Raw genomic sequence first — 23,137 nt, forward strand, 5'->3', positions numbered from 1 at the left:
GGCATCATAATGCTGCTCTGCTGCAACACGAGCCGGAAAAAATGTTTTTCAGTGGTAAAAGTGGGAAATGTTATCTCACAAATACAAATTGCATCATTACAACAAACAAGGAGGTGCAGACAGAGTTGGGAAAGATGTACGTTCATGCAGCTGAACTAAAACTTGTTAAAGGAGGCCTATTATGCTCCCTTCAACAGGTTCGTACAGATCTATGGGCAAAACAAAACATGTTCATCACATGTTGTGCACCAAGTCCAGTTAGATAATGAGTTTCAGTCTGGTCAGTTCTTCTTATTTTGAGCTCCTTTCAGGATGATTTGCTTTAGGGCCTCCTGTCACTTTAAATCCAAATAAGCTGCTGCTGGCCACGCCCCCCAACTCAACGTTTACGCTCCCACTTTATCCATGTGAAAACAGCAAACAGATGTGCAATAATACAACCGTATTTTAGACCCCAAGTCAGACCCAGAAGCAGAAGAAGTGAAGCCTTCATGACACCTGACTGAACTTTTTCGAAACATTTTTCACAGAATGAACAATAAGATTCAAAAATATGATGTTTACAATTAGAATTAGCTCATGCTGGTAATAGAAATGAAATGGAAAGCCTTTCAGAGCTGCACTATGAGGGAGCTGTTTGCACCGTTACCATGGAGCAAGGAGGTCCTCGGTTTGAATCCAGGCTGGAGCCTCTCTGTGTAAAGTTCTCCTGGGGGTATTTGGGTTTTCTCAGGGTACTCTGACTTCTTAATCTTATGGAAACGTTATTTGTGGCATTAGATTCGCTTCTTCCTGGTATTACAATAATATTATGAAGTGTAAACTGTCCTGTATTATGGGTGCATTTAGTTTAATGTTTGCATCTAGAAACTCGTTTATCTTTGGATACAGACACAGTTGGTGTGAAACTAACCCAGAACATATGGCATAGAAACATTAATATGACCTCCATGTGCTATTTTTAGAAACTTCTGACTGCATATTTCTGTCTGAGCTTCTCTGAAATGTTTTGCCTGAACAAATATGGCCTCTGTTCAGTCCTGATGTCAGCTCAGATACTCAAGAATTTAAATTTTAGTGTTTGATTCACTGTGGACTTTTTTCCTCAATATTACCCTCTAAAAAAGGTTTTTCTGAACATCATCTATTGTCACTTCCCTCCTCATTTCTCCAAACCCTCCATGACCAATCCAGGAGCCTTGAAGAGGCCCCCAGGATTTCATGGAGCTTTGTGTTTGATTGCAAGTGTGTGAGAGAGAATTACAGCCCATGTGTCATGCAAGGTCATGTAATCCTGTGGCCTCCAGATAGTGTTCATTGACCTGCTATATCCTTGGGTTATGATAATGAGTGTAAACTATGTATTTGCACAGATATCACACTTGAACAGTTTATAACACATTTAAAAACAAGCCACAAAATGGACACCTGTAGCATAAACATATTAGCATTTTTTAATTCCATTTGCATTTTTAGAAGGACACATTTTGGCCATAAAACTTTCCGTTACGAAGCTAGAAACACACTGCTGACTGGTTCCTCCTGAACGCTATGGGATAGGAATGTGATGGCCTGCATTACCAGTAGGAATATGACACACACACACACACACACACACACACACACACACACAACTTTGCCTTTCGTAACTTCGAAGAAGCTGCAGAGATCCACACCTGCAATGGGAGAAGCTGTTGCTACAACAATGTGCAAAATCTGCTTTTTTATGGAAGAGCAGCACAGAAATAAGTTCTTGTTGCAATTCTGCAGCCTCAAACTGCAAGGATGGACAGGAAATGATGGAAAGACAAACTTTCTATCCAATCAGACTGAGTTGGTGAAATTTTCAACATGAATTGGCAAAAAATTGTCAGTCTCCAGATGTTACTCTGATGAAGTAATGCATGAAACTTCAGATCTTCTATTTGTATTGAAGTTTTAAGAAAAGGCATAATTTTCTTTCTACTCTTTGACTATGGATTACCTTGTGTTTGCCCATCACATACAATATTAATACAACACATAGTTTTATAGTTGCAAAGTGACAAATGCAAAGATTCAGGGTGATTGAAAACTTTTGGCCACTTGTATCTCTAAATGCTTAGATTGGTTGTGCCAGAATCTATAAATCAATTCTTAAAATTGAATAATATTGAACATCTTTTCAGTTCCTTCAGGATTTTGTGATTTTATTTTTGATTTTTTGCATTAAAAATCAGAGTTTGTGGTACTAGTTTAGAAATATTTGCATTTATATATAACGGGAAATGCAACTTTTTATCACTCGCTGTTATGGATTATAAATTGACATTATGACTTAGACTTAGACTGACTTTATTATCATTTTGCATGCACAGGGTGTATACAGAACAAAATTTCGTTGCATACGGCTCAGAACAATGTTAGGCTGAGGATGTTTTGCAGAAGTAAGAAACACATCCACTTTCAAGTGGGAGTAAAAAGTCACTTGGATCCAATATTTTTCACAATTTTTGCTAAAAATCTGCAATAAAATCACAATTATGGATAAGCGCAAAAAATTGCAGGGATTTGTTGATTTTGGATGAATTTCCATGATAATTTGCAGGAAAGTGGAGGGACTGGTTTAACTAACTTGGCAGTGAACAGATAGAAACTGCTTTGATTTGACTGATAGAAAAATATTTAAGCAGACGGTTCTATCTAGAAGAAGAAGAATTACTTTATTCATCGCAGCAGGGAAATTATTTCGCAGTTACAGCAAGAATTTTTTATACACAGATTAACACACACACGACGGGAGCTGCGTCTGCAGGCAGCCAGCCGAGCCGGCGCCATTTTTGAAGGAGGACATGCGGCAAAGGTCGTCGGGACCGGGAGTCGAACCCGCGACGTCCGCGGGTCTAAGGCCTCCAAATGTGGGTCGTGCTAACCCCCTGCGCCACCACAGCATGCCCTTGTGACCCTTTAGAGTCTAGATGGCCAGATAAAAAGCTATGGTGGGCCATATTTGGCCCCGGGCCTCGAGTTTGACACATGTGACCAAACTTTAAAACCTAAAAGAGACAGCAGACTGTAAAACACTTACAGCACTGAATAACATGAGATTTTTCATAGGTTGTTGGGTAAAATAAATAAACAACATGGACTAAGAGAAGAATCAGACTTTAAATGTGTTATGTAACGTCTTTAAACACAGATCTATGCAGCATATAAACAGTTTTTAATCATCTGAGGTCTCTTTTCAGACCATTTCTTATACAAATCTTCCACCGTCCCTCTCTGCGCTCCACTGCTCTCCTTCCTGCTCCCTCTGCTGCCACCGTCTTTCACACAAACCACACTCACAACAAACGGTGTGTGTGCACACACACCCCGACGCACGCACGCTCTCCAGAGACGTGTCCGCTGCTCTGACCTCTCTCTTGGGGGAAAGCTGGCTGTCTGCCCAGCTCGCCCTTTTTTCCTTCCCTCTCTGCTTCACACATTTTCCTTTTTCTCTGTATCTTTCTTCCTCCGATTCTATCTGTATCTCTCCATCTATTGATCTATCTATTTTTCTAATCTCCTTTTGTCTCCTCTCCTCTGCTGCGTGTCTCTCCTACTCTTGCCTCCTCTTATCTCTTCATCCTCCTTTAATGCTGATCTCCACTCATCTACCGTCTTTTCACCCTTTCATTTTCTCCCCTCCTTCTTGTTTTCTGCCTTTTCTCCTCTCTTCCCTTGGAGCTTCTTTTCAGGGTGCTGGTGTTGCTGTGGGGCTCTGCCTGGGGCTCCTTGCCTGGCTCATGTTGCCTCTCTCTGGGCACAGCGCCCGGAGAGGGATGGGCAGGGCTAAAGATGAGCCGGAGGGGCATTTGAGGGTGTTTGTCTGTATCCAGTGATGAGGAAGGAGGTGAGGGGGGTGGAAGGCGCCGAAAGTGTCGAAGGAGGGGAAGGGACTGAAAGAAAGAGGGGGAGGAGATTTGTTGACAGAGAAACAAAAAGCCAAAGATGGAGAAAGAAGTGCAGACTTTTGATGAGTCACAGTTTGCTGGTTGGACTGTTGCTGTGGCTACAGCAGAAATTTTTTTTACATGTTTGAAGCAAAATTATCATCATTTTTTAATACTTAATGAAATCACTGATTAACTGCAACTCTGATTTTGGGTAAAGCTTTGGCCTGAAAAATGAGTAGAATAATAAAAAAAAAGAAACAATACAATTAAAATATGCAGTCTAGTTATTTTAGTCTTAGGAATTTAGATTGCATCTCTAAACAAAATCAATGTTGGTGGCATTGTCTTAGAAAATTATTAGCTTTCTGCATTTGCACAATTCCAAAAAGGAGAAATACAATTGATTTGTGCACTGAGCTATATTTTAAGAATCTTTTTTTAATATCTTTATTTAAAAAAAAAAAATATATATATATAAAGCAGATCAAATCTCCTTCTCACAGTAGATGTCTTTATTGGCCTCTTTGCCAGTTCCAGATCATGGACTTAACAGCTTGTTTAACAAGCGCCAACTTGTAGAAGCTGCACTTCTACAGTCTTCAAAATATTCAAATTTAGAAAACCTAACTCACCAGCCAACAATGGAACAGCACAAGTTTGTGTACTACGCCCTTTTTTGTACCAATATACTGTACACCAATGAATACATAATTTATTTAATTACTTCAGTTCCGAAATACTTTGAGGACACAGTCATCATCGCACAATGATGGTCATTCACAATGTAATGCTAAGGAAACCAAGTCCACTTTAACAGCAGGACATCAAACATAAATATCTTGGAGTAATGTTGAACAGTGAACTCACAGCTCTACAGATGCAACAGTGATTCAAACTCATCATTATCTAGAAGGTCTTCAGGATCGTAGCACAGCCCATCTCTAATTTATCAGAATTAAAATGCACGGTCACAACATGCTGCTCTACCACAACCATCCAGGACATCTCAGATCCACTGAACTGCCATCTGCAACTCTAAACTATTGTGAGAACGTCCGAGATAAATAACCATCCAAGGGTAACATAAGAACAGTTTAATGGTTCATAGAATAGCATCACATTAAATCTCCATGTCGTTTTAGGGACTGAAGTTGTTTTAAAGATGTCAGTGACTTCGTCCCATCTGTTTTGAGTTTGTTTAAATCAGAGCATGATGCGTTTCTGTTTGAGCTCTTATAGCCCACATCATAATGTCACATCTTGCCAATGTGATTAGTAATAGATAATTTTACGATTAAGGAAGGGACATTGCTTCACATAGCCTGAATAAATACAAAATGCATTTTTAAACTTTATTTGATTTTTTCCCTCTACATTTTGTTTGATGATATGAAGCATTTGCACACAACTGAAGATGTGCAGGAGGGAGTGGGAAACGCTATCCCAGTTTCAGCATGGTCATGTGATCATCCTGAAACTGAAGCTGCCTGCAGGTGCACACCTTGATAATCAGCTCACCTGTCCCCAGCCACATGCACTTCCCCTTCTGGTCAGTAATGGTAGTGCCCTGCTGGAGAGGGAGCCAATGGCCTGGATCCAACCATGAGACGTGATGGGGGAGGGAGAGTTGTTTGGGAGAAGAAGAAGCAGAGGCTCTGTGTTGTTTGGCTGATGAGTTGAAATAATAAAGATGTTACATTTATTTAAAATGTCCAAACTCCAGTCCTGTGTTTAGTTTTTCTCCTGTCCCCTTCCATCCTTCCTTCCCACTTCTGTCTTTCCTTATGTAGTTCTCTATTTTCAAATGTCCTCTCCAGCAATAAAGAGCGTCAGTGATGTAGCGCCCTCTGTCTGCACTCACTGTTACTACAAGTTGTCATCTTGAAACTGTGACCCCATTGACCCTCGAGGAAGTGAAAGAAACAGAAAAAGGGGAGAAAAAGAAACAAAGTAAAAACAAAACAAAAACATCTTAATTTGGCACACATTGTATTCATTAATTAGAATACTAAAAACTGTTTTTTTTTAAGCCCTAACGACTGAATAAAAAGATGTTTTTCCAAATTACAGTCTTTTTTTTTTAAAAGCCATCGCTGTGTGTTTTAATACCGACAGCATGATGGCCAGCAAGACAGACAGACAGTTCGCCCAAATGACAGCATTCTGATCTTGACTCAGGGGGTTGCAGGACATGTTGATGAAAGGAATTTAGATTGTTAAAATGTTAAAATATGTAGGTGAAAGTTCAGTAATGCAGAAAAGTGTGATTGTAGTCGAGGTGAATCCACTGGATTAACTTATTTGCAGGAATGGTAATGTTTTCACACAAACCGAGACCACATTGCATTTTTAGCCAGCAGTGAAATTCGGAGATGTTTACCTCATTTTAGGATTGCACACTTAACACTAGTACACCATCTCCTTCCACCATCTCCTGCAGTCCCTGCCCACTCAACGGTTACTACAGCATGGAGTCATAAAGCCACCAGGAAACTGAGCGAACCGGGGTAGAGCAGAATTCTTGTTATCTAAAAAGCTAATCTGGCAAAGAGTCAGTTCTCTCCCTCTTAAGCGAATGCAGAGCCCTGCTCCTCTCCGTCCGCCCTGCAGACACCCCCAGCCATGCTTCCTAATAAATCAATTCAGCCAATCACTGATGGATGTGTTCTGTAGGAGAAAATATGTGCACGTGTGCGCCTGTTTGCGTGTAAATCAATGTTGTCTGCTGGTTCTGATGTTTTGTTTTCTTTCTGCCAGTCAGACGACTGACTAATGTTGCGTTGTTCCTTCGTCTGAGCTCAAAAAGCAGCCAGGAGTGTGGGACTCATGGTAGATAGGCAGACTGGGGGAGGAAATAAAAAGGAAGGAACGCTGAGGAAATAAAAAGGTGAGCAAGCAGGACAGAGAGCAGCATGACGGATTGAAAATTCAAAGGATGAGAGCCAGGGAGGGGCTCAGAAACAAGATAGAGGGAATACATTTTAATTTGATCCTCTCTCTCCCCCTTCTCACTCAGCACAGCAAGTGTGTTGACAGATTGGGTATTGCTTTGGTTCCAAGACTGGCTACAGAAAAAAAAACAAAAAAAACACTCAGTAATTATCTAGAAAGAGCACCTGGGTGCCGAGAATCTCATTATATTAAAACCACTCCAACATACAAACACACAGCAAAGGAAGAGACGTTACAGACCAACACAAAATAGAGCGTGATTACCAAATGGAAGGAAAAAGATATATGCTTTTAAAATCTGAAAAGTGTGGCATGCATTTTAGCACCTTTTACTCTCATACTCCTCAATAAAACCCAACAGTTTTGGTTCCAGGATACATAAAACACAGAACAAGATGCTCTGCTCAGATGAGATCAATCTAATCATCATGCAAAAAAATGTAGCAGAAAACTGTATATCAGCTCTAAAACACGGTAGTGGCAGCATCATGCTGTGGGGATGTGTTTTTTTTAAGCAGAGATGGAAATGGAGAAGATAAATAGAGTAATACTGAAGAAAAACTGTAGAAGAAGCATTAGGGTGAAAGCATTTTGATGTTTTAATGTCGATAAATAATTCTTGAAAATATACCTTCACACATCTCTCCAACCAACCTAAGATAAAGCCATTTAGCAAAAGACTGGGCCGCTTTGAAATCCACTTATACTTTTTCCACCTCACAAGTTTATGCTACTTTTTATGTTCTGTCAAATAAAATGTTCTATCAAATAAATGTGGAAAGTTCAGAGTATCTTTTCAAAGCAAGAAGAAAAAGGGACAAAAGTGTGAAGCGCGTCTCACTGCAGATAAGCTTGAAAGTCGCCATTTTACTGCTTTTTGTATTTTCTACAGAAACAATACTATGCAGTAATATTAACAAAAATGCCACCTTAGAGATAGTGAGCAAATAAACACATTTTATAGCATACGCTTTTTGTTCCATGACAGCAAAGGTGCAAAACACAGCTGGAAGTGGAACTTTGTGATCTTTGATCTGTTGTAGTAGCAAACAGTGACCAGTAAGAGGCAGCGTTTCCTCTCATCTGACTGACCACCATGTCTGTCGTCACCCAAACTTCTACATGTCTTGTCTCTCCGTTTCTTTTTGCCCAGAAAACGCAGAAACTTACACAGACTGAACCGATTCAGCAGCAGTTGCACTTCAGTTTCCTTTTAGTGGTTAAATTAGTCTGTAACCAAGCCAGACTAAAAGCTGGGAATGAGTCTAACTGCTGGCAGGAAAACAGGGTCATCGATGGCTTATCCTGATCAACAAATGTACCAGCATGACAGTTATATGCAATACTGCGTCTTTAAAGCCAACTCGGTTTATGTCATCTGAAAAGCGAGCAGCCAGACCACAATCCACAGGCCATACACTTCTTTATGACTGAATGTTCAAACCCAAAAGTAAGAAAAGAACATGGTCAGTAGCTAAATGCGTCTAAAATGAGTAATTTTATGCGTCTTGTGGGTATCTACTTGTAAAACTAAGTATTTGAAAAGAATTTTGTAAGTTATTGCCTGAAAACATATTCAGTCAGAAATAATCAGGTATTTTATTAAAGCTTCAAAATTAAATTTTCCCCCAATTTGTCAAGGTTTTGTTTTTTTATCCCTTGGGACGCAACGTAGCTGGACCAGCAAATACTCGCATTTCTGTTGTTTTTGAAGATTATTCCTCATAGCAAGTTAAAGTCAAAACTCAGTTTCTCAGAAACAGAACATGGGAAACACTGCTGACTTTGAGGCAAGCTACAAAAAGCTATTTGAAAGAAGCTGCTTGTTGCATCCACGCACCGTATTGGAAAGTTGAGTGGAAGGAAGAACTAAGGAAGAAGTGGCTAAACAACAGGGATATTGTAAGCATTGAGCCACTTCATCTGCTATTGGTCCAGTGAGTCAAAGGTGAACACAGCCAGCTACCAGGATGTTTTAGAACGCTTCATGCTTCTCCCTGCTCACACGATTTACAGAGATGCTGATTTTATTTTCCAAGAGGACTTGGCACCTGCCAGCACTGCCACAGGCACCAATATACGCTTTAACTGACCAGGGTAACATTAGGCTAGCACATTTTCCTGATTTTAATCCAATAGAGGCTCTATGGAGCATTGCTTTGCAATGTTTGAGGCATGTCTCCCTAGGGGGCGCCAGAGCCCTTAATGGATGGGTGCAACATGGGGGAAAAAAATAAACCAGGAAAAGTAACTGTAATGATGTAGATACTTCACCAAGTCTGTGTCAGAGACAAAATTGATAGATTTTTAGCACCTAAAGCTACAGCCAGAATGGAGACTATAGGCCAAGCAAAATAAGAAGAAGGAAGTATAATGATTTAAAGTTGGGAAATTAATGGGCTGGATCTGAACATGATGCACTGCCACATAGTTACTACTAAACCCTGAGACTTTATGTACAGGAGGATAAACGAACTGCAGAAAGTGGTTCAAATCAAAGCAGATCAACTCCACCAGTATGAACGGGACATCAAATACAGCAACAGCAAACAGTTTAGGGTAATAATATAGTTAGACAGGTCAGGGGTCAAAGCTGTCTATTTGCTCTCTGAGAGGGGAGGCGGCTCTCCTACACTTTGAAAACAACCGACAAGGAGCGTTTAGAGGAAGATTAGGAAAACTAGAGTCAAATGAGCTGAAGGCCTCTACGAAAGTAACCTGGACTTCTTTATGTCCTGCTGCAGTAATCCAGTAATCCACGCAAAAGTAGCCATGACAAAATATTGATCATAATTACAGTGCAGAACAAGAATACTTTCCAGTAGGATTTAAAATCCTTCTTTCAGCTTGAAAAAGCTCAGCATAGGTATGTTTTAAGCTTCAATGTAAACGGTTAAACCTGTGAAGCAGAATTTCAATCCATCTGCCTAAATCTGCCCAAGAGAAATATTTAGAAAATGCAGAGATTAAAAGTGCACAGCTTAAAGTTGTTTTTTGTAATAACTGACAGAGATGTACTCTTAATGAGTCGTGCAAATAAATCAACTGAAAAAAAGAAGAGGTTATAACAGCAAAAAACGTCTGACATTTAAAAGTCAGTAGTGAAAGTTTATTGTAGTGAGCCTGCTCCAAAAATCATTATAATTTCTGTTGGAGTTAACAGTCCATACCGTCCTCACAGATGACATTTAACCCCGCTGCAGGTGTGCTGTTGATAGTTTTATCAGCTCTGGATCAGGGCAGCAGACAGGAAAATGAGCGAAAGTAAAGAGGCTGTAGCAGCAGAGAAAGGCTTTCTGTGTTATGAGATGTTTAGACGATAGATTTACTGTAACTGGCCCAGTTTGTGCTGCCTGTCACACTGTTTAAATTCCTAAAAGTTCCCCAGCCATGAAGATGCAATTCCGGAAAAACATCAGCGCTGAGAAGAAGCATTTTTCTCCTCCTTTGAGTCAGGGATGCAGGAGTTTTCATACTGACCTGCCTTGTGGCTCGCTGGTCTGTGACTGTCCCCCTCACACCAGCCGCCGGATTTATAAAACGGTTTCAGGGGCTATAAAGTGTCCAATAAACCGCTTTTACTATTAGCCCAGGAAGCTGGTAGGATATAGCTGCTAACCGCTGCCGCCACCCTTCCAACACGTGCTCACACACACACGCTGACAAACACATGCTTGGTGGTCAAGCCGTCAGAATCTGAGCACTCAGATACATGCAGAAATACACTGAGTTTGACCATAATGATGACCACATGACCACAGCGTACCGTCAGCACACACAGAGACTCACAGCAGACTGATGCTTCTGAGTTCAGGCATCAGCTTATTTTATATTGCAACAGAGCGCAGCAGAGATATTTTAATGATTCTGAGGAGGAGGAAAGGACAAACAATTACCATCTGCAAAACACCCAATGTTTATGGAAATGACACAGCTGTATGTTTGTGCTCCAAGTTAAATTGTAGCCAGAGTTCCTCTACGAATGGAAAATGTCCTGTGATACCGAAACCTCGCTACTTTTTCTTTATTCAGAGTTGGGTCATTTATGGTCAAACGGAGCTGCTGTTGTGGTTCAATTCTCATCTACAAGTTGGTGGTTTTTTTTAGAGGAAAAGCAACAAAAATGCTCTGAACAATCTGAAAGTTTTCAGGAACGAGAAGCACGAGACATTTTATCCTGAGTTTTTAGCTTCTTGCATTCATTTTGCTGACTGTGTGTTTCATTGTTTCAAATCTGACAAAAATATGGGAAACAAAGCAGCCAACCTTGCTAGTGCACTGCTTGACACTCGTCAACTCGTATTTTTCTACATTAAAACGAAAAACTTTTAATCTAGGTCAAGACAATCCTGTTTAATTTGGCATTCGCAGTTTGCTGATTTTCCCATATATCTCTGCTTGTCCAGTGAAACTACGTTAGTTTGAATTTGAACTCTGATTTAGTAGGGATGCTGCGGTCAGGGTTATATACAAGGTTAGGTTTCCTCTACATTTTAGTAAATCAGACTAGAGCATCTTCTTCCACATATTTGCTGTGTCCTCTCAATAGCTTAAAGCAAACTGGAAACAAATCTTGTTATGGCTTTCTCTCAGCAATTACTTAATGACACTCTGCCATGAAAACTAAATATGTGGAGTGTATGACTAATAGCTGTCCTTTTCACCAAATGCAGCTGCATCTCTGTGGCTCCTTCAGAGTTACCATCAACCGCTGTTTTCTCTGATTAATGACAGATTTTAAGGATATTAGTAGATAATTTTGATAAAAATTCATTTTTTCAGCCTTATATTTTTAGTCTTTTTGTGAAATCATGCATCGTTGTCCTTCAGTTCCACATAAATCATAAAGTAATGGGACAAAGTGTAAAATAGTTTGAATGTTTTTTACAAGGCCCCATGTAATAAAGTAACTTTTACAACCTCAAAATGTTTTTAATGGAAACACTTTGCTTTCAGAAAGGAAAATGGATCAATAAATCTAAAAATTAGATACAAAATCTATTAAATCTCATAATGGAGAAAACTCAGCTTCAAGGACAAATGAGAAGCAGAAAGACAGACGTGAAGAACAGCTGAAGATTCGGGGTCCCTGCAGGAGAAGCATGTGGGTTGGATGTTCCTGTTTTATTACGCTTTTACTAAGGATTTATGGACTATACCTGCATCTGTCATTATGCAGTAGTTCTGATTATTTCTAAAGGTATTTACCTCATCTACACTGTATTTTCCACCAGTTTTCACCTTGTCATCAATACAAAGTCTGAAGAATTATAAATAAATAAAAAAGATAATGAAATTATAGCAACGCAGTCATCATAAAGTGGACAAGATTTCTTTCTCTGATAAGTAATCATTATCCACAGTGGATAAGCACTCGCAAGCCAGCCAATCAGATTAAAGAGTTTTAAATACCTGCTCTTCATCTGAAGAGACCATCCTCTTCACACAGACCACCATCTGGGAGTCCAACCTGGTCATTAGAGCTCACAGACACACACCTGCCTGACACATCCTGTTTCCTGAGGGGTTTTTATGTAAAAGACATAAAAATCCCAGCATTTTTGTGATTGTGTCCTACAGATACAACCATAGCGTAACCTTGAGAAAGGCCATCTTCTCAAATGTCTGGACAGGAGACAAACGGACTAGCTGACATTCCTTAACGATGCCGTCCTGTGGGGACGAGACGCTCAGGTAGCTTCACTTGAGGAAAAGACGTCCAGGTTTCATGGCCTCCTGCTGAACGGGCCAGGAGACCAATGCATTCATCTTGAACTGTGTAAAAGAAATCCCAAACAGCATAAATAAAAATGCACCATGAAAAGAAGGAAGGAGGAGCAGACGTTGGACTGAGGAGAGATTATCTCTCTCTAATGGCTAAGTTGTTGACAGCAACACTTTTTGCCACCCCTATCTACACATCTAACGTTACAGTGAGCCGCAGCACACAACGCGCCCACAGACATGTACTTCCTCTCCTCTTTGCAGGGCTTATCAGCCCCGTTGTCAGCTGGCTCGGGGATTTATGAAGATATCAGACTCTGAAACCCTGAAATCCACGAGGCCGACCAGAGACGACCCCGACTTCCTCTCGGGTCCTTTTGCAGCCGATGCATGTTGAAAACAAATCGGACGCTTCGGTTTTACAAGCTTCAGGCAGATGGGGGGGAAAAGTCGCTTTTTCTGCTGCATTTCGCATGAATCCGTCTCTGATTCACAACATATAAAACAAGACGGTTGAACGAATTCCATCCAATAAAATGTATTTGTTGCTCATCTTTATACTCACACAGAGCAATTTCACCATTCAAAATAAACTATTTGTTGACAGAATGAGCAGAATGTTTCACAGAGAAGCTTTAATCCCTCAGACATTCGATTATCTACTTTTACAACAGGCTTCTTATGTTTAGATGGTTCATAAAAACTTGGAGTGAGAAGGATTTGGGGCAAAACTGAGCATAAAATCCAAGAATGAAGATGAAGAGTTCATGAGAATGTCAAAAGAATAGAAATAACTGAAATGCAAAATTATCAGTGGCCAATTTTGATTAATGTGATTAAGGCTCAACAGATACGACGGTGACGTTTGCTTAGTCGCCCTATTTTTGGTCACTAAGATCAATTCTACATATGTAATTATGAATTTGTTAAATTCTAATTTTGTACAAGAGTTTCTTCACAGTTTTCAACCTTCTGAATACAGTAATATGCATTTTTGTTCATTTTGTACCTTCATTTGAAAGCTTCATGCTTTTTTGCTACATTTAATCAAACTGTGGTCGTTTTTGTCTCACTTCATTCCACAATTTTTGGTTTCTGTTGTAATTATTCTCAACTCGTCTCTTGACACATTTAATAAAATGGCACAAATGGTTAAAAGCCGTTTTGGCTATGTCATGGGTATGTTCTCATATATAAAAATTATGATTAAATCTTGATTATTTTTGAATAGAAAAGAAAATCATAACTTTTGCCATATTACCGACCTCTTGGTTTGAAAATTTAGATCAAACTTTTCATACAAAAATCTTTAGGAATTGTTTTAGTTTTAAAAAAATCGTAGAAAATATTGACGCTTCACTCTAGTTCCCAGCCATGTTCTTGCTCATCTACAGCTGCAAAAGTACTATTTATACTTATATATCACAAATGCATATGCGTAGCAGTAAATCAACGCGTTATATCATTTGTTATATGAAAGCTTTTCACACAAAGTGAGTCACTGCAGACACTTGTGTGTTTTATGATAGCTGTCAGAATGGTGAACTCGGTCCAGAGTTCCCTCAGAGCTGCAGTTAGTCAGACTTGGATTTCAAACAAGTCCCTGCACGGCCCAGATGAAGGCAGAGCAATTTCTCTATACTGAGAGAAACATTTGTGCAAGATTTCGACCAAAATAGTCCTGGTCTGCACCGCAGAGCGGGAGAGCTGCCTTCATTTAGGTCGATGGGGTTGGCAGACACACACACACACACACACACACACCAACGCACACAGATAGGCTGCCTTTCACCACTGTCAAGGGTAGCCAAAGTCATATGGAATGAGACCGTGACAATGAAAACATTAGGGTTGGACATCAATTTCTATAAATTTAGATAAAATAAAGTCAGAAGCCTTTTTCACCTTGACTGCATGTTGAATAACTCATGCAGTCGGCGCTCAAGTTCAAACCCATCATTTACATTGAAAAATTCCTACAGAGTTTAACTTGTTGAGCTCTGAGGCGGTGGTGCCACCAACCGGGGCATTCTCACATACGTCTGTGGATTTAAGAAAAGGAAGACAACTTTGAGCATTAATTATTTCACCTGCTTAACGAGCTCTATAAACAGTTCTTCTCTAAGTGCCACTAACTTTTCTTTTCCAAAAGGTTTCTCCAAGTGGACAAGGCAAGTCAACTAATTAATAATGCTGTAAAACAAAATAAAATAAAAACTCTCCACTTCTGCATCGTTTGCTACATCAGACTCATTTTTCCTCCTTTGTTTTAAAAATCATCCTCTTCATTTGACTTGTATCGTAGCACCACTACCTCATATGCAGCTCCTAATTTAACAATTAGGAACAAAACTTCAACCTTATACAATCAAGGCACCAACCACTACAATCTGCAAAAAAAAAAAAAAAAAATTCTTGGCTTACTGTGAGCTACATTTCAATAAAAATTCACTTGTAACTGCAGAGTGTCCATGAACAGTAAAAAACCAGTACAGAAAGGACAACAGAAACTAAACAATTTGAAGGGTCATGCTCTAAACACAAGCAGCAGATTAAACTGAGTTCGGCTTCAGCAGATGGAAGCTGAGGAAACTGCAGGGCTCATTTTTATTCAGAATTTCAGATAAATTCTGCTGGCATGTTGCTGTCAATACGTGAGAGATTATTTTGTCAGTTCAAACCACAAAAAAAAAATAAAAACACTGAAGACAAGCAACAAGTGGCCACATAGTGTCAGCAGTTACTAGTCAAAATTTTAGACTTTGTTTTCTGACAAACGACATCAGTTTTAGATATTGACATCTGGAAAGAACAGAGGATAACTGAACAAATGTAAATAAGCCTGCAGGTTGCAAACACTGCATCCCGACATAGTCCATATGCTAATTGGTGAATGACATCATGACCTACATTTATGTTTTTAAACTTTATTTCAGGCAAAATGTAACAAACTGAAGAAAAGCAGTTCCAATTGGAGGCGAGAGCTTATTTCAGAACGTCAGTATGGTGAACTCAGTGTTTGTACCGCCCCCTAAAACGACAATGCCCTGGGTGGTGAGCAACTATAAAAAGCACCAACTGACTGTTGGAATCCCTGAAACAAAAGTTGTTGGGTTTTTTTTTTTGTCATTCAGAGTATCCCCTAAGCCCACCAGCGCCCACCCGGCCCCCCAACACCAGCACCAGGCCGCCCGTTTGAAAGTTTTCTAGACTCGCCCCTGGTCTCTGGACAATCAGCTTTAGAACAAACATCAGGAAAAGTTGGGGAAGTGTGAAGCAAAATAGAAACGAGCCAAAGTTCTAAACGAGTTTCCTCAAACATTATTAATAAAACAAGGCAAACAGACACTTCCTACCTTCTCTTCTTCTTCTTCTTCTCTGGAGAAGAATTGCTGCTCAACTGCTGAGGGAAAAAAAAAAAATCTCCTTCCACCATCCGAGGTGTTGAAGTCTGTCTGTCCGGTTGGAAACTTCACACTCAGCGATGTTTTTCAGGCTGTTTTTTTTTTTTAACTAGACGCACACAGATTCCTTCAAGTGTCACTTTCTGGACCCCTTCCTTCCTTTCCTTTCACTCCTCGATGTCTAAAGTCCTCCTCTTGGTCACAAAGGCGGCCGTTTTTATGAGGCGGTGCAGGAGGCGGTGGGGGTGTCCAGGCGGCAGCTGCTGCTGCTGTTGCGTGAACCGTGGACCCTGGTCCGGGTCAGTCCCCAACTTGTCCCGGAGGGATAGAGTCCTGTTCTCTGCTCCGTCCGTTTCAGCAACAGGTGGGAGAAGTGAAGTGAGATTTCTCCACAAGTTTTCAAAGCACTTCCCAGAGAACTACGCGCGGAGGAGAGGAGGAGACCGCGGCTCGCCAAAGTTTTTACGCGCACGAAAACAGAGCGAGAAGTTGGAGCTGCAGACACAGAAGAGGGAGTGGAGAGAAACCACCGAGCTCTAGCGTGGACTTTCCTCCACAGCTGTCCTCTGCTCCCAGTCTGTCCAGAGAGACACCAGGGAACGTGGTAAATAAGGATGCAGAGGAGGAGGAGGAGACCGGAACGTTTTTAAGTTATCAAATTTCTCCTAATAAAGAAACGACCGCTAAGAAAATATCCTACAGTCAGCTGCTGGCGAGCCGCTTAATGAGACTCACCTGTGAGATGCTGCGCAGCTGCAGCAGGATTACAGTTAATCAAGTCTTACTGTACAGACCGGAAGTGTATAGTCGTGAAATACGTTTGCTTATTTTTGGGAGGGAGAGACGGGGAAACGACTGCAGAGAGCGTTTTTACTCTACTGTACTCTTTTGCTAATATTTGGAAGCTGCTGCTGCAGTTTTGTAAAGACGGCACTTGTTTTGTCAAATTTTTGACTGTTACTTTAAAAGCATTTTTGATGTAAACTTTAGGCTTACACCATCAATCGTTACTTGATATTTTTGCTACAGGTGATGTGGCTCTCCACCCAGGGCGGCAGTGGTCCGAGGGGCGCCTCAAAGAATAGGAGAAAGTTGGTCAGTTGAACCCAAATAGGTTTTTACAACTATTTTCATGTACAGTCAATGGGTTTGGCACCTCACAGTGCTTAGTGCCATGCAAGCACTATATTAAAATATAGATAGATACTATATGCTAATGTCTGATTTACAACTTCCAGAGATCTGCTATGGGCCACCATAAATGGAGGCAAACATAAAGAAGCAAAATAACTATTTGTCATAAATCACATAAGTATGACCAAACAGATAAATGCATTTTAGCTCATGGTGTATTTGAACATTTTGTTTCTCTTTAATGTGCCAGAGTCTTTTCAGTCCGGCACACTGGAATAAAAATTGTGAATCAGCAGATCAGACCTCAAAGAAAATAACAAATAACTTTATCAGCCATAGAAAGCTTAATCAGTGCATCTCTTGATTTTGGTATTTAGTGTTTGTATTACACAATAATTTGTCTCAGAAGGACTTTGTCTGCCTGACTGGTTAACTTTAGCTTTAAATACAAGCATCTGGAATCAGAATAAGTGAAAATCTGAACTATTAGGTCAGACCTAGAATAAAACACCATGATCTGTGCATCTGTAGCTACTTCTGAATCCAAACTCAGTCCAGCTCTTTCTCCCCATCCGTATAATTTTTCCAAAACAAACCTCTAATAATCCAGAACTGACCAGAACTTGATATTCATTAAGATGATACGTTTTCTATAACTCCTATCTCGCTGACAGAAGAAATGGAAACATTTCTTCTTTATTTGACACATACTGTTGTTATATTGTCACACTGTTTTATCTCTACAATATGTGGCTCACATATTTTACAGGCAAGTCCATTTTCTTTTCAGCGTCACACAAGTGAGCAGCAAGGAAAGAGTGAAGAGGTCAAAGGGCCTGACAGCCAAGAAACATCACTTATATCCCAGAAAGAGACAAAATGTACATGAGTAACAGTGAGACATGTTCAAATAGAGCTTTTTTTAAGCAAAATTAAAGATGCTAAAAACAAAAATACACAAACAAATCTTTAAATCAATACATAATAAACGTAGAAAGACATGAAAACAGACCAAAAACAAGACCTAAAGTGCCAACTGAGGAAAATGCTTCTGTTCACGCCTGTTAAAATCAGTAAAATCCCTTAAAACACACTTTTATTGTCTTAAACCAATGTCAAGCTGAAAGCTTTAGATAAATCTGACTGCGTTTAGTCAGTGAAGAAAAAAAGTCAAACTCTAACTGAAGCACTTTTCGTTTTACTTTACTTCAATATAGTCAGTTTCTAAGAACTCATTAGTGATCTGTGACTTTTTATTTCTCAGGGAATAAAAACTATAATAAGGTTTTCCTTACCATAAAAATTGTAAACATGAGGCCAAGACTGAGCTAGCAGCCAACAGACATGATATGTGGAAGCCCTGTTAAGTATGGTGGGTGACCTGTGATGCTGTGGGCCTGTTTCCCCTCCAAAGAGCCCTGGGAACCTCTAGAAATACCACGAGCTTTGAAATCTGAACCTCTTCTGCCTCTAAGATGAAAATGAGCCCCGGTATTCGGTCTCTGAGCCAGAAAACTTCTTCCACCGTCGTCTCAGTCCTGAGGGTGACGGGAGCAGAGGAGCACCAGTGAAAAACACAAGACTCCGAAGGATTTAGAGAAACGCTGCAATGCTCTCACTTTCTGTTTGCATCTAGCTCCTGAAAAGTTAAGGAAGATTAAGTGCTGCACTCTAATTACACACAGTGGATTATTCTAAATTTCTCAGTTGGAAGTTATTCCACTGCAGTAAAATATTAATTTATTTTAAAGCTTTTTAACTCGTCTTTTCCAGGGACACCACAAAAAGAAGAAAAAAAACGTCTGGCACTAGATGCAAAATGACTTGTACGCAAAGTCCTTGGTGAAACACACAATGTAAGAAAAAGACACAAAGTAATAAATAAGATTCAGTTTACATCCAAAGGAAACTATTTTTCTTCTCAAAATGCTACATCAATTTGATTCAAATGAGCAGAAATATATCAATTCAAAGCAAAAGAAGAAAAAAAAAACACATTAAGGGCATCTGACAACTTGAAACCTTTCAGTGAAAAAATACAAATTATTCCTGCCGTGGTTTTATGGTCGTTGTGTTTCTGTTGGACTTTCTCAAAGCCGGTTGCTTCCTAATCCGTCCCTGTCTGCAGAAGGTAAAAACTCGCCAGATGAGCCGGATTCGAAGTCAATCTAAATTTCCGACAGCTTGGACTGAAAACCTGCCAGCAGAAGGTTCAAAGGTGAGTTTCTCTGCCCACATCAGTGAGCCTGAATCCGTCTGGCCTCCGTCGCTTTGTGGTTCAAAACCAGAAAAGTGACAGAACTGGAACGACAGAAAGGGAAAATGTCATCAGTGTTGGAGGATGTTTGGTCTGTCGGCGGCTAACAGCTTGATTTAGCTGCCTGACTCCGCTGATGTTGTTTTTATTTCCCCTTAAAGAGCTTCCTCCTTCCCGTTCTCTTTGGTTCACTCATCCACGACTGCAGCGATTGACTTACTCTAGAAATTAGCGAACCAAACCATGGCCGTGATAATCAATCATCATTTTAAATCATTGTGCTGTAAGTTGTTTGTTTTGCTTTCCCTCCATCACCTTCTTCCTCTTTTTTCTTTTCAGTCCATGTTTGATGTGATGATTGAAACCACCTGAAAACCGGCGAACGCGTCCACCGGATACGAGAAGACAAGGTCGAAACGACGACACGCCGAGCGCCTCTGTAACGTGGGAAACAAATATCTGTTGTCATCTTGACTCTGTAAAGAAAGGCATGAGTTTTTGTGTGTCTAAATATAAAAAAAAGTAGGTTTGTTACAGTTCTTTTTTCTTTTTTACTGGATCTGGATAATTAAAAGCCAAGTTTCAGCTACTGCAAAGTTTCCAATGTGCAGTAACTCAGAGCAGCGGGAAGCTCCTCCCATATGGTGCTCCCAGCAGGATAAAACAAACACAACTTCTGTTTGGCAGTAATTCTGTGCATCACATCCCACACGCTGTACAGCAGTTTCATCTGAGTTCAACATAAAATACAGCAGCAGGCAAAATCTCCCCTCTAAAGACGTGGATTTTGACTGGGTTGATCCTGTGGAGTATCGGCAAAAAACATTCTACTGAGCAGCAACGTTGAAAGACACCGTAAGGCGTTCTTACTTTTCACACAATGAGTTTGTAAAATCATTTTAATGCTAGGGCATAAAAAAATGTCTCTTTGGGTGCAGAAATAATACTCTTGCACGTTCTGTCTTTAAAATGATCTATTTCAGTCCAGACTCCTCTGATTTTCATTTTCTTATTTGCTTTTGCTCTAAAACCACAGATGATGTCGTTCATCGATGCATTTAAAGTGTTGCATTTGATCAAATTCACAGTCTGATTAAAGCGGCTTAAAAAAGTTCGTTTTAAAATCTCTTAAATCTGAATCATAAGCAGATTTTCTTTTCACTGCCTTAAGCAACGCAGGGCGAAAATCAAGTAAACATTTGTTACAAAAATGTAACATAAATGTTTAGCACTGCCGTCAAAAACACGAGTTCTCCCCTGATCCTCTCTGACTGATAATCATTTTGTCAAACACTGAAAAATTGGATTATTTTCTTATTTGTCTCTTTGTTGAAGGCATTTAAGCGGAAAAGTGTAATTTTGTTTGGCGTATAAAGTTATGCTCCACGTTTGTTACAATGTAATTGTTAAATAAACAAATATATTTTTCATAATTCCTAGAAAGCAAATCTAAATCAGCAAGTCAAGCTACAAGTAAATAAATTGGTACCAGAGGATGAAATCTCAATATTTAACTTGGTGAAGTGTGCATCTTAATAGAGAACATCTTAATAAGCTCTTATTTATTTTATTATTAAACCAAACTAGGTTAAATTTATGAATCTGTTGGTAATCCTTTTGTTCTAACATGTTTTTAATCAGTCCTCTGGATCAGGTGGTTAAAATGACTTCAATAAACCTGATTATTTCATCTCAGCTCTCAAATTCCTCTTTTTAACATGAAAAAATTCACATTTCACAATAAAAAAACAAAAACAGTCCTTTGGTTAAAAATTAATGCAGACACGCATTAAAACGTGGCACCAAATGACAAAGAAAAGTCTTTTTCAAAAGCTTCAGGGATGAAAGTCAGAACATTTTTCATGTAGGCAAATATTTATCTTCAGATGTTTGTTTTGTTTTTTTGCAGACTAACACAAAGTTAAATCCAGCGGGTTGTGAGTTTCAGCGGCGATGATAAAATGATGTTTGCTGCTCAGTGTGGTGTGTCTCCACTTCTCTACCTATCTCTCTCCATCACATAAATCAGCGACTCATGCAGCCGTATCTCTTCCTCCTCCTCCTCCTCCCGGTCGCTCTGTTCATCCCCTCTGCCTCACTCCGCTGGCTTTTATTAGGACTGTAGATGGAGAAAGCAGAAGTCTCTGCAGAACGCATGCACACAGACAGACAGGGGGGAGCGTTGCCATATGTGCGGGAAAAACGCGTGTTACGTTTACAGACTGTCGGGAAGTCGCGCTCAGAGAGGTGCGAGAAAACAGAAAGAAACACATTCACCTGAAACTCAGAGCCGGGAGGTCAAGCGCCAGGTGAGGGTCAAAGTCAGGTCTGTTGCACCACATTTTCTGGTTCGGCGAGCGTCTACCAAACATCCATTACGAATGTGTGTGTTTGTGGAGGCCGTCTCTGTGTCATTAATCTGTTTGCGCACCCAGAAACCGGACAGCGGCACGGTTCAAACCCAAACAGTCAGACGGCGTCCTGGCGGAGGGCGCAGCAGGAGTCGATGTGTGTCTGTGAGCTGAAGAGCTGCTGCGAGGCGAAGCCTTTCTGAAGGACGCAGGTTCAGATAAAAAAGAAAAAAAGAGAAAAGAAAAAGAGAGAGGCCTCCGGTATGCAATCGTGTCCCTGAAGTAGGCGGGGAGGAAAATAAACCACTTGCACAAGATAACAGGCACCGTTTAGTCTGCATGTGGAAGGAGATAGAGAGCGAATGGAGGAGGCGAGTGGAAACCAGAGGAGAGGATACAGTATTATGCTTCGGTACATACGGTGCTGGTGTTCATAAAAGTTCTAATAGAGTTGAGGTTGCGGTCATTCCAGCAGCTTGATGTTTTATCCATACCAAAACCAGTTCTGATGTGTTTTGGATGAGTTTTCTGTTAAAAAACAAAAAAACAAAAACTGAGTTCAGGTTTTGAAAATCTAGCTGTTGATTTGATGTGAAATAAAAGGGAATTGGGAGGGAGGGTAATCCTTCTTCTTTATTATTATCTTTATTATTCCATCTTCATTTACAGCCACTGCCTTTTATATTTATTAAGAACTAGACAAGCTGGATATGTCTGACCAACTCAGAGCTCAAAATCCAATATGGCTGCCTTACAAAAAAAAAAAAAAGTTACTTTGTGATTGCTAATATAAAAGATAAAACAATGATTATTTCCACTTTGGTTATCTGTAAATTAAACATTTAATTGATTTTCCTTGGCTTTACCCCTAAGAGAGGAAGTAAGGAAGACTGTATTAATGCACATAAAGGTATAGTTGGTTTTTTACAGATATGAGGATCTTTTTTAAGTATTCATGGGTGGCTTTGGATCGTAACCCTCCCTAATACCAAGGGTCCACTGTAATCTCATTTAGTGACCATAATGTTACAGTGTTTGACAGTTCCAGAAAGAAAGAAATATGTTATTAGGTTGCAGTAATAATGAAAAATGGCCACGTCACCGAGAACATCAGTTAGCAAATCCCACCGGTTTTCAAATATACAACTGGAGAACAGCTAAGATAGTTTGTAGCAACTCCTGCTCCTGGTCAGGAATCATCTGGTACAGCTTGTACTGCGCACTTGTATTTTCATTGGATTTTGACGGAGCAGCATTCAGTGTGCTTGAATAACCCACATGTTCAGCTCTTGGAGCTCATTAGCTCTATATTTGACCTTTTATTTTATTTTCGGTACTGAAGTTCTGCCAGTCGTACCTGCAGTTCGAGAATCCTGGGTTCAACCAATTTACTAGCCT

General features: G+C 40.0%; 1 protein-coding gene and 1 long non-coding RNA gene across 3 annotated transcripts in view; one reads left to right on the forward strand and one right to left on the reverse strand.

Moving 5' to 3' along the window:
* The window catches only part of wnt5b (wingless-type MMTV integration site family, member 5b), a 73,813-nt gene extending 57,253 nt beyond the window's left edge, over positions 1-16,560 (reverse strand). The window contains exon 1 of the mRNA XM_028043732.1: positions 15,950-16,560. The gene's annotated coding sequence lies outside the window, so the exon portion shown is untranslated. The remainder of the gene's footprint in view (positions 1-15,949) is intronic.
* LOC114160860 (uncharacterized) lies at positions 16,468-22,670 on the forward strand. 2 transcript variants are annotated; one of them, XR_003598878.1, is made up of 4 exons: positions 16,468-16,601; positions 17,027-17,092; positions 19,260-19,349; positions 19,728-22,670. It is a non-coding gene; the product is annotated as an uncharacterized LOC114160860 (long non-coding RNA). The 2 variants fall into 2 exon arrangements; XR_003598877.1 differs by having other exon boundaries at positions 19,260-22,670.
* The last annotated feature ends 467 nt before the right edge of the window (positions 22,671-23,137 follow it).

Source organism: Xiphophorus couchianus, chromosome 17, assembly GCF_001444195.1.
Source record: "Xiphophorus couchianus chromosome 17, X_couchianus-1.0, whole genome shotgun sequence".
NCBI lineage: Eukaryota > Metazoa > Chordata > Actinopteri > Cyprinodontiformes > Poeciliidae > Xiphophorus > Xiphophorus couchianus.